We start from the raw sequence: 12,529 nt of genomic DNA, 5'->3' as shown, positions 1-12,529 counted from the left end.
TTGCTCAGTCGCGTCCGACTCTTTGTGACCCCATGGACTGCAGCATGCCAGGCTTCCCTGTCCTTCGTTATCTCCCAGAGCTTGCTCAAAGTCATGTCCATTGAGTCAGTGATGCCATCCAACCACCTCGGCCTCTGTCGTCCCCTTCTCCTCCAGCCTACTTGCTCAAAATGACGATGTTTTGCTGGTGTTCCCCTGCTGACCTGTACTCTGGTTTTCACCCTATTTTTTTGTGTATTAGATTCTAATAGGTGGCGTAGTTCCTATAACTAGATTTGGTCTTCTGCCTAAGTATCTAACTCTCTGCCTGGGTTTCTATACCATTCACCAAGCCTAGAATTCTGAATGATCACTGAGTCCTGGACAAACCTCGGCTCCATCCTAAATCCCAGTTCCTATTTCTGGCTGAGTAATGCTACTTAAGGCCAATTTGCTACTGCTTATATCTGTACTGTCTGTCAGAACCGAGTGGTAGACCTCGTTGGGTCTCATCTTATATTCTTATATCCCATATTCCTGTCCTGCCCTTCCAGTGATTAGTCAGATATGGTTTCCAGTTAACCTTGGTCTGACCCATTTAATACTCCAGTTAAGAATTGAGATAGGGGCTGGCCAAAAAGTTCGTTCAGATTTGTCCTTATAATCTTATGGAAAAATTTGAACAAAATTTTTGGTCAACCGAATAGTTTGTTGAAAGTGATAACTCCAAATGAGCAATCAGTCAAAATACAAGCACCTGTAGAAATAAGAAGTATAGTCACATATTAACTTGTTTCAGAAATCAAGTGGCATACTTCTGATATTGTCCACTATTACTTTTGTTATCTGTGTTGAAGGTTTGGGACTTCTATTTTCCCCTAGGTAATCTAGTAATGTCTTAATTCCTTTCTTTCTTTCTTTCTTTCTTTTTTTTTAATCAATAGGTATAGGATCAAGCCTGTGTTTGTTTTTTAGTATTCTTCATCTCAAAACTGTTTCAAGCTTAAATATTCATTGGTTGTCTCTGAGTTTATTAATATAGAGTTTCATACTGATATTGACAACTTTTTAAATTTGAATATTGCTCTCCCATCAGATGAAGGAGAATTTGCTTAATAAGAATCCCCCTGTTGTAGACTGAATTATGTTCATCCAAATTTCATATGTTGAAGTTCTAACCTCCAATATCACAGAATGTGACTAATTTTGGAAATAAGGCCTCTAAAGAGGTAGTTAAGGTTAATGAGGTCATAAGGATGGGGCCCTAATCCAAATAAAATTGGTGTCCTTATAAGAAGAGGAAGAGACACCAGGGCTATGCACTCAGAGTAAAGGCCATGTAAGTACACAGTAAGAAGACTGACATTTGCAAGCAAAGGAGAGAAGCCTCAGGAGAATGAACCCTGCTGAGTCTTTGATCTTAAACTTCTACCCTCCAGAGCTATGAGAAAGTAAAAATCTGTTGTTTAAGTCACTCAGTTGGTGGGCTTACATTATGGCAGCACTAACACACTAACATACACCCTTTTAAGTCACAACCCGTGAGTTAAGAACAAAAAGAGGATGATCTTTGACACTTCGTAACTTATTCTTGATATTTGGTTGCTATCCTAGAAAATACACCATGGGCTTCTACTATTTGTGTTAAGAATAATATATTTTAACAATCATGATTTAGAAATTTATTTCTAATCAGAGGATAATTGTTTTACAGTGTTATGTTGCTTTCTGCCATACATCAACATGAATCAGGCCCCCCTCCTCTTGAACCTCCCTCCCACCTTCCACCCCAAACCACCCCTCTAGGTTGTCACAGAGCACTGGGTTGGCGCTCCCTGCATCATACAGCAAATTCCCACTGGCCATCTATTTTACATATAGTAATATATATGATTCAATGCAGAGGGTGGGATGAATTGAGAGAGTAACAATCATTTTTAACCAACAATTATATCTAGAATTTTTAGAAAGTTGATTAATAGTCAGGAAACCTGATTGTAATCTGTCTAGCCAATTAACAGGTCATGCAACCTTGTTCAGGTCTTTTAATCTTCTTGAACTTTGGTTTATTTAACTAGATGAAGGGATAACAAGTCTTGTCTTGATCACCGCAAAAAGCACTCTTAGAATCAAAAGTGAAAGAGCATGAAAGTATTTTGAAGTTGTGAAGCTCTATAAAAATGTAATGTCTTTGTTTTAGTAAAAGGCAAGGATTGCTTAACATTTTTTTTCTATTTATTTCTATTAGTTGGAGGTTAATTACTTTACAATATTGTAGTGGTTTTTGCCATACATTGACATGAATCAGCCATGGATTTATGTGTGTTTCCCATCCTGAACCCCTCTCCCATGTCCCTCCCCATCCCATCCCTCTGGGTCTTCCCAGTGCACCAGCCCTGAGCACTTGTCTCATGCATCCAACCTGGGCTGGTGATCTGTTTCACCCTTGATAGTGTGCTTGTTTCAATGCTATCCTCTCAGAACATCCCACCCTCGCCTTCTCCCACAGAGTCCAAAAGTCTGTTCTGTACATCTGTGTCTCTTTTTCTGTTTTGCATATAGGGTTATCCTTACCATCTATTTAAATTCCGTATATATGTGTTAGTATACTGTCTTGGTCTTTATCTTTCTGACTTACTTCACTCTGTATAATGGGCTCCAGTTTCATCCATCTCATTAGAACTGATTCAAATGAATTCTTTTTAATAGCTGAGTAATATTCCATTATGTATATGTACCATAGCTTCCTTATCCATTGGTCTGCTGATGGGCATCTAGGTTGCTTCCATGTCTTGGCTATTATAAACAGTGCTGCAATGAACATTGGGGTGCATGTGTCTCTTTCAGATCTGGTTTCCTCAGTGTGTATGCCCAGGAGTGGGATTGCTGGGTCATATGGCAGTTCTATTTCCAGTTTTTTAAAGGAATCTCCACACTGTTTGCTATAGTGGCAGTACTAGTTTGCATTGCCACTAGCAGTGTAAGAGGGTTCCCTTTTCTCCACACCCTCTCCAGCATTTATTGCTTGTAGACTTTTGGATAGCAGCCATTCTGACCGGCATGTAATGGTACCTCACTGAGGTTTTGATTTGCATTTCTCTGATAATGAGTGATGTTGAGCATCTTTTCATGTGTTTGTTAGCCATCTGTATGTCTTCTTTGGAGAAATGTCTGTTTAGTTCTTTGGCCCATTTTTTGATTGGGTTATTTATTTTTCTGGAATTGAGCTGCAGGAGTTGCTTGTGTATTTTTGAGATGAATCCTTTGTTGCTTCATTTGCTATTCTTTTCTCCCATTCTGAAGGCAGTCTTTTCACTTCGCTTATAGTTTCCTTTGTTGTGCAAAAGCTTTTAAGTTTAATTAGGTCCCATTTGTTTATTTTTGCTTTTATTTCCAATATTCTGGGAGGTGGGTCATAGAGGATCTTGCTGTGATTTATGTCAGAGAGTGTTTTGCCTATATCCTCCTCTAGGAGTTTTATAGTTTCTAGTCTTACATTTAGATCACTAATCCATTTTTGAGTTTATTTTTGTGTATGGTGTTAGAAAGTGTTCTAGTTTCATTCTTTTACAAGTGGTTGACCAGTTTTCCCAGCACCACTTGTTAAAGAGATTGTCTTTTTTCCATTGTATATTCTTGCCTCCTCTGTCGAAGATAAGGTGTCCATAGGTATGTGGATTTATCTCTGGGCTTTTTATTCTGTTCCATTGATCTATATTTCTGTCTTTGTGCCAGTACCATACTGTCTTGATGACTGTGGCTTTGTAGTACAGCCTGAAGTTAGGCAGTTTGATTCCTCCAGTTCCATTCTTCTTTCTCAAGATTGCTTTGGCTATTCGAGGTTTTTTTTGTATTTCCACACAAATTGTGAAATTATTTGTTCTAGTTTTGTGAAGAATACCGTTGGTAGCTTGATAGGGATTGCATTGAATCTATAGATTGCTTTGGGTAGTATACTCGTTTTCACAATACTGATTCTTCCAATCCATGAACACGGTATATTTCTCCATCTATTTGTGTCATCTTTGATTTCTTTCATCAGTGTTTTATAGTTTTCTATGTATAGGTCTTTTGTTTCTTTAGGTAGATATACTCCTAAGTATTTCATCTTTTTGTTGCAATGGTGAATGGTATTGTTTCCTTAATTTCTCTTTCTGTTTTCTCATTGTTAGTGTATAGGAATGCAAGGGATTTCTGTGTGTTAATTTTATATCCTGCAACTTTACTGTATTCATTGATTAGCTGTAGTAATTTTCTGGTAGAGTCTTTAGGGTTTTCTATGTAGAGGATCATGTCATCTGCAAACAGTGAGAGTTTTACTTCTTTTCCTTTCTGGATTCCTTTTATTTCTTTTTCTGCTCTGATTGCTGTGGCCAACACTTCCAAAACTATGTTGAATAGTAGTGGTGAGAGTGGTCACCCTTGTCTTGTTCCTGATTTTAGGGGAAATGCTTTCAGTTTTTCACTATTGAGGATAAGGTTTGCTGTGGGTTTGTCATATATAGGTTTTATTATGTTGACATATGTTCCTTCTATTCCTGCTTTCTGGAGAGTTTTTATCATAAGTGGATGTTGAATTTTGTCAAAAGCTTTTTCTGCATCTATTGAGATAATCATATTGTTTTTATATTTCAATTTGTTAATGTGATGTATGACATTGATTGATTTGCAGATATTAAAGAATCCTTGCATTCCTGGGATAAAGCCCACTTGGTCATGATGTATGATCTTTTTAATATGTTGTTGAATTCTGTTTGCTAGAATTTTGTTAAGGATTTTTGCGTCTATGTTCATCAGTGATATTGTCCTGTAGTTTTCTTTTTTTGTGGCATCTTTTTCTGGTTTTGGTATTAGGGTGATGGTGGCCTCATAGAAGGAGTTTGGAAGTTTACCTTCTGCAATTTCCTGGAAGAGTTTGAGTAAGATAGGTGTTAGCTCTTCTCTAAATTTTTGGTAGAATTCAGCTGTGAAGCCATCTGGTCCTGGGCTTTTGTTTGCTGGTAGATTTCTGATTTCAGTTTTGATTTCTGTGCTTGAGCTGGGTCTGTTAAGATCTTCTATTTCTTCCTGGTTCAGTTTTGGGAAGTTATATTTATCTAAGAATTTGTCCATTTCTTCCAAATTGTCCATTTTATTTGCTTAACATTTATAAAGAAGCCTTTCTGTCCCCCCAAATTCACCAAGTGTTGAAGAATAACTATAAAGTAATGCACTGTATACCCAACAAAAACTGCAGGGGAGAAAAGACCTAAGAAATCCATAGTTCTGATATACTTTGGTAATTAAAAGTATCAGCTTTGGAGGAGGGGGACAGATACATTAAGAGTTTGGGATTAGCAGATACAAGCTATTATATATAAAAGAGATAAACAAAAAGGTCTTACAGGGTAGTATATTCAATATCTTGTAATAAACTATAATGGAAAAAAATCTGAAAAAGTATATACAGTTTCCCTAGTAGCTCAGTTTTTAAAGAATTTGCCTGCAATGCAGGACACCCAGGTTCGATCCCTGGGTCAGGAAGATCCCCTGGAGAAGGGAATGGCTACCCACCCCAATATTCTTGCCTGCAGAACTCCATGGACAGAGGAGTCTAGCAGGCTATAGTCCATGGGGTCCCACAGAGTCAGATATGACTGAGCAACTAACACTAACTAATACTAATATACATTATCTAATTGGAAATCAGTCCTGAATATTCATTGGAAGGACTGATGCTGAAGCTGAAGCTCCAATACTTTGGCCACCTGATGAGAAGAATTGACTAATTGGAAAAGACCCTGATGCTGGGAAAGATCGAAGTAGGAGGAGAAGATGGTTGGATGGCATCACTGACTTGATGGACATGAGTTTGAGCGAGCTCCAGGAGTTGGTGATGGACAGGGAGGCCTGATGTTCTGCAGTCTATGGGGTCATAAAGAGTTGGACACAACTGAGTGACTGAACTGAATTGAATATACATCATGGAAATCACTTTGTTGTACACCAGAAACTAACAACAACACTGTAAATCAATTAAAAAATAAAAACCAAAATACCAGTTTAGGCCCAGAAAAATCTGAATTTAAGCTCTGCCAGTTCTCTCTGACTAACACAATTCTTTTAACCTTAGTTTCCTCATCTATAAAAGGGGGAAAATAATATTTACCTCATAGATTATTTACCACAGTAACTGAGATAATAATGAATGTAAAGGAAGCAACACCAAATTAGTAAAGCATACAGTAAGCACTCAATAAATGTTGGTTATCATTATCTTTGATAATATTTTTATTGCTACTAAAAGCCTAGACATTTTTCAGGAGACTATGACTGTTCTCATACTTTCTCAAACCACAGCTGCACTATACCTTAACACCTCCAACCCTCACAGATAAACCTTGCAGAATAACTGGGTGGTGGTGTTAGCTGTGCAGTCATGTCTGACTCTTTGCGATACCATGGACTGTAGCCCACCAGGCTCCTCTGTCCATGGGATTCTCAAGGCAGGAATACTGGAGTGGGTTGCCATTCCCTTCTCTAGGGGATCTTCCCAACCCAGGAATTGAAGCCAGGTCACCTGTATTGCAGGCAGATTTTTTACTGTCTGAGCCACCAGGGAATCCTGCAGAATAACTAGAGAAATGCAAAACCTAGAAAGTGATCATGGAGAGGAAGCTGGTTCAAAAGGAAAAAAACACATATGGTTTCCATTTTCCTGAATGAGAAGCCAAAGTCTGATGACAGCGTCAGGCCAAACTGAATGGCACAACCCACATTTGGGTTCTACATGAATGGGGCCAGGTGGCCAGGCATAGACTGCAGGGAATCTGACCAGATGGTCACAGGTCAGCATTTAAGCACTGAGATTCAAACTGGTTTTAAATAAGGAAACAGCAGAACTGAGGCCGAGATGGGGAATAGGAGAACAGATGGGGTGGTTCACACAAAAGCATAACCAGGGTAGGACACAAGAAGTGCCTTATGGCCTGCTCTCCATGCTGATTCAAACATCTTTGTGAGTGCAAGTAATTAAGGACCAGTAGGTGTGCACAGTACTGGTGAATGAGGCTGTGACCTCCAGGTCTGATGACTACAGAAGAGGCTCTTGATCAACAAGGAGTCCGAAGTGTTCTAAAAGTCCCCTCAGCTATTTTTGTATGTGTACATGAGCCTAAAAATTATCTTGTATATATCCAGGCAGTGTGTTGATCACACAATGAGTGACAGGGACTGGCCTGAGGTTTTAGACTTTTCAAATTTTGATCTTGGTATATGATATCTATGCTAATTGTACCCTTCACACATGTTACAGGTATTATTTTCTGTTTATGTTAGGATTGTCTGCTGCTGCTACTGCTAAGTTGCTTCAGCCCCACCCTGTGCGACCCCATAGACAGCAGCCCACCAGGCTCCTCTGTCTCTGGGTTTCTCCAGGCAAGAATGCTGGAGTGGGTTGCCATTTGCTTCTCCAACGCATGAGAGTGAAAAGTGAAAGTGAAGTCAGTTGCTCAGTTGTGTCCAATTCTTTGAGACCCCATGGACTGTAGCCCACCAGGCTCCTCCGTCCATGGGATCCTCAAGGCAAGAGTACCAGAGTGGGTTGCCATTTGCTTCTCCTTAGGATTGCCTAGGGGATAGGATATGCTGGAAAGGAAAAGAGAGACCTTGATGAAAATAATGAGTAACATATACAGTGTTTATCATATGTTGTCCTAAATGTCTTACACATGATTATCTCATTTAATACTCCCAACATCCTTGTGAGGTAGATATTGTTTATTGTCCTTATTTTCCAGATGGTAACCCAAGGCACACGGATGTGAGAGTTGGACCATAAAGAAGGCTGACCACCAAAGAATTGATGCTTTCAAATTGTGGTGCTAGAGAAGACACTGAGTTTCCTGGACATCAAGAAGATCAAACCAATCAATTCTAAAAGAAATCAACTCTGACTATTCATTGGAAGGACTGATGCTGAAGATGAACCTCCAGTACTTTGGCCACCTGATGCAAAGGACTGACTCACTTGAAAAGACCCTGATGCTGGGAAAGATTGAAGACAAAAGGAGAACAGGGCAGCAGAGGATGAGATGGTTAGATAGTGTCACTGATTTAATTCATATGAGTTTGAGCAAACTTCTGGAGATAGTGGAGGACAGAGGAGCCTGGCATGCTGCCCATGGGTTCACAAGGAGTTGGACACGACGTAGTGACTGAACAAGAACAGCAATAACCCAAGGCACAGTGGGGATGAGTAACTAGTAAGTAGTGAATCCAGGATTCAAAACTAGCCAGTTGATCCCCAATTTCCTGAGCACCAATACTGAGCATCTAGTAATGCTTCAATAAGTATTTCTCCTATTAATGAGTAAATAATTATTGAGAGGTAGAAAAAGTTGTAATTGAAAAAAAAAAAAAGAAAAAGTTGTAATTGTGTGTGGGCACGCCAATCCTCTTAGTTGGCAAGTACAGTGGCTGTAAAGAAAATGTTGTCTATTGTTCTTGTATGTACCACTTCCTCCCCCATAGTCAGTATGTGCAGATCATTGGTACTGATGAGGGAAATAAGAATTGGATTTGATGTCTCACAAACAATTACACTTACCGTGTCCACAGCGGCACTCTTTTTCATTCCTCAAACTTGCTCTACCTTCAGTCCTTCTGATCTCAATGAACCTTGTTGACTTTATCTTCAAAATATTTCCACATCTGACCACTTCTCACTACTCCCTGTGCTACCATCAGTGATGTGCTGGCTGTCCGGCTTCGGCCCTGCTGTCTTTTGAGCAGCCATTATTATTCCATTAATAATCTAAATCAGATTATGTTATTGCGCTGTTCACCTCAATGGCCCCATCTCACTATGAGTAAAAGATAAGGACCTCACAAATGGCCTCCACGGCTTTACAGGACTATCTATCTGACCACATCCTCTAAACGCCTAGTCCAACCATGCTCACTCAACTCCAGCCATATTGCACTTTGCACTGCTTCTGTAACTCACGAGGAATGTTCCCCACAAAAGGCCTGTGTCTCTGCCTGAAATTTTCCTTCCGCCATACCTGTATGGCTCACTTCTCACCTCTGCTATGTCTTTTCTTGTATGTCAGCTCAGTTCAGTATATCTTGACCATCCTATTTGCAATCTCACAATCAATATTAAAAAAGAAAAAACACTAACACCCTAATTCAAAAAGATACAAATACCCCAATGTTCATAGCAGCACTATTTATGTAGGTAAGACATGGAAGCAACCTAAGTGTCCATTAACAAATGGATAGATAAAGAAGATGTGGTACATAAAATGGAATGTTACTCAGCCATAAGAAAGAATGAAATCTTGCTATTTGTAGCAATATGTATGGACTTGGAGGTCATTTTGCTCAGTGAAATAAGTCAGAGAAAGAGAAATAGTATATGATATCATTTATATGTCAAATTTTAAAAATATAGTACATAGTGAAAATGACATAAAAGAAGCAGACTCACAGATATAGAGAACAAACTAGTGGTTACAAGTGGTGGGGGTCAATATAAGGGTGGGGGAGTGAGAGATACTAAATATTTGGTATAAGATAGGCTATGAGAATATATTGTACAACACAGGAAATAAAGCCAATATTTTGTAATAACTGTAAATCAAAAGTAACCTTTAAAATTGTATAAAAATTAAAAAATTAAATTAAAAAGTAAATAAATAAAATCTAACCCTCACCCCTGCCCTTCAGATCTCCTTAGCTTACTTTATTTATTTTTTCTAAAACCATTAGCTTTAGAACACATAATAAATGTCACTGATACATTCTGTTTACTGTTTCCTTCTACTACACTGTTAACTAACTCCATAAGGGCAAGTGTTTTTATCTGGTTTCTACTCTGATATATCTAAAGCACCTAGAATGGAGCCAGGCACCAGGCAATTAACATATGTTTATTGAATTAGACAGGAGATTCTCATGTGGAATATTGATGAGCAGCCCTCAAGATAAAGACAAACTATGTGGTTACACTTAAAGCAATATTTCAAGATAAGTCAATGACAAGCTGTTTAAGAAAGTAAAACTCATCCCTGAACCCCTACCTTGTTTCTCCTAAGCTAATATCTGTTCAGTACAGTTCAGCTCTGTCACTCAGTCGAGTCTGACTCTTTGCAACACCATGGACTGCAACATGCCAGGCCTCCCTGACCATCACCAACTCCCAGAGTTACTCAAACTCATGACCATTGAGTCAATGATGCCATCTAACCACCTCATCCTCTGTCGTCCCCTTCTCCTCCCACTTTCAATCTTTCCCAGCATCAGGGTATTTTCAAATAAGTCAGTTCTTTACATCAGGTAGCCAAAGTGTTGGAGTTTCAGCTTCAACATCAGTCCTTCCAATGACTATTCAGGACTGATTTCCTTTAGGATGGACTGGTTGGATCTCCTTGCAGTCCAAATGACTTTCAAGAGTCTTCTCCAACACCACAATTCAAAAGCATCAATTTTTCAACTTTCTTTATACTCCAACTCTCACATCCATACATGATTGTTGGAAAATCCATAGCCTTGACTAGACAAACCTTTGTTGGCAAAGTAATGTGTCTGCTTTTTAATATCCTGTCTAGGTTTGTCTTAGCTTTTCTTTCAAGGAGCAAGTGTAGTTTAATTTTGTGGCTTCAGTCACCATCTGCAGTGATTTTGGGGCACAAAAAATAAAGTCTGCCACTGTTTCCACTGTTTCCCCATCTATTTGCCATGAAGTGATGGGACCGGATGCCATGATCTTAGTTTTCTGAATGTTGAGCTTTAAACCAACTTTTTCACTCTCTTCTTTCACTTTAATTAAGTGGCTCTTAAGTTCTTCTTTGCTTTCTGCCATAAGGGTGGTGTCATCTGCATATCTGAGGTTATTGATATTTCTCCCAGCAATCTTGATTCCAGCTTGTGTTCATGCAGCCCAGCGTTTCTCATGATGTACTGTGCTTATGAGTTAAACAAGCAGGGTGAAAATATACAGACTTCACGTATTCCTTTTCCTGTTTGAAACCAGTCTGTTATTCCATGTCCAGTTCTAACTGTTGCTTCCTGACCTGCATACAGGTTTCTCAACAGGCAGGTCAGATAGTCTGGTATTCCCATCTCTTTCAGAATTTTCCACAGTTTGTGGTGATCCACACAGTCAAAGGCTTTGGCATAGTCAATAAAGCAGAAATAGATCTTTTTCTGGAACTCTCTTGCTTTTTCAATGTTCCAATGGATGTTGCCAATTTGATCTCTGGTTCCTCTGCCTTTTCTAAAACCAACTTGAACATCTGGAAGTTCACAACATATTGTTGGAACGAGGCTTGGAGAATTTGAGCATTGCTTTACTAGTGTGTGAGGTGAGTGCAGTTATGCAGTAGTTTGAGCATTCTTTGATAGTCTTTCTTCGGGATTGGAATGAAAACTGAGCTTTTCCAGTCCTGTGGCCACTGCTGCATTTTCCAAATTTGCTGCCATATTGAGTGCAGCACTTTCACAGAATCATCTTTTAGGATTTGAAGTAGCTCAACTGGAATTCCGTCACCTCCACTAGCTTTGTTTGTAGTGATGCTTCCTAAGGCCCACTTGACTTCACATTCCAGGATGTCTGGCTCTAGGTGAATGATCACGCCATCGTAATCATCTGGGTCGTGAAGATCATTTTTGTACAGTTCTTCTGTGTATTCTTGCCACCTCTTCTTTATATCTTCTGCTTCTGTTAGGTCCATACTATTTCTGTCCTTTATTGAGCCCACCTTTGCATGAAATGTTCCCTTGGTATCTCTAAATTTCTTGAAGAGATCTCTAGTCTTTCCTATTTTATTATTTTCCTCTTTTTCTTTGCACTGGTCACTGAGGAAGGCTTTCTTATCTCTCCTTGCTATTCTTTGAAACTCTGAATTCAAATGGGTATCTTTCCTTTTCTCCTTTGCTTTTCACTTCTCTTCTTTTCACAGCTATTTGTAAGGCCTCCTCAGACAGCTATTTTGCTTTTTGCATTGCTTTTTCTTGGGGATGTTCTTGATCCCTGTCTCCTCTACAATGTCACGAACCTCCATCCATAGTTCATCAAACACTCTGTCTATCAGATCTAGCCCCTTAAATCTATTTCTCACTTCCACTGTATAAGGGATTTGATTTAGGTCATACCTGACTGTATAGACCTTCTCCACCGTTGGCTGCAAAGAATATAATCAGTCTGATTTTGGTATTGACCATCTGGTGATGTCCATGTGTAGAGTCTTCTCTTGTGTTGTTGGAAGAGGGTGTTTGCTATGACCAGTGTGTTCTCTTGGCAGAACTCTATTAGCCTTTACCCTGCTTCATTCTGTACCCCAAGGCCAAATTTGCCCGTTACTCCAGGTGTTTCTTGACTTCCTAACTTTTCATTCCAGTCCCCTATAATGAAAAGCTAGTATAGGTATATTCTAACTGTTCTGGTATATTCCTTTTATATTCAATAGTCACAAAGCAGATCCACCATCCAGAACAAAATGCAAACCAGTACACAATAAATCAACATAAAATAGTACTTTTAAAAGTCTGCCCTACAAATGAGTAA

The 12,529-nt window shown here is 39.1% G+C and overlaps 1 pseudogene; it reads right to left on the bottom strand.

Annotated features, from left to right (window-relative positions):
• LOC122690400 overlaps positions 1 to 9,021 on the bottom strand; it is a 52,305-nt pseudogene extending 43,284 nt beyond the window's left edge.
• Positions 9,022 to 12,529: the final 3,508 nt, after the last annotated feature.

Source organism: Cervus elaphus, chromosome X (assembly GCF_910594005.1).
Source record: "Cervus elaphus chromosome X, mCerEla1.1, whole genome shotgun sequence".
NCBI classification, from domain to species: Eukaryota; Metazoa; Chordata; class Mammalia; order Artiodactyla; family Cervidae; genus Cervus; species Cervus elaphus.
Note: the sequence above shows the minus strand (reverse complement) of the source record. Positions and strands in the feature narration are given on the sequence as shown.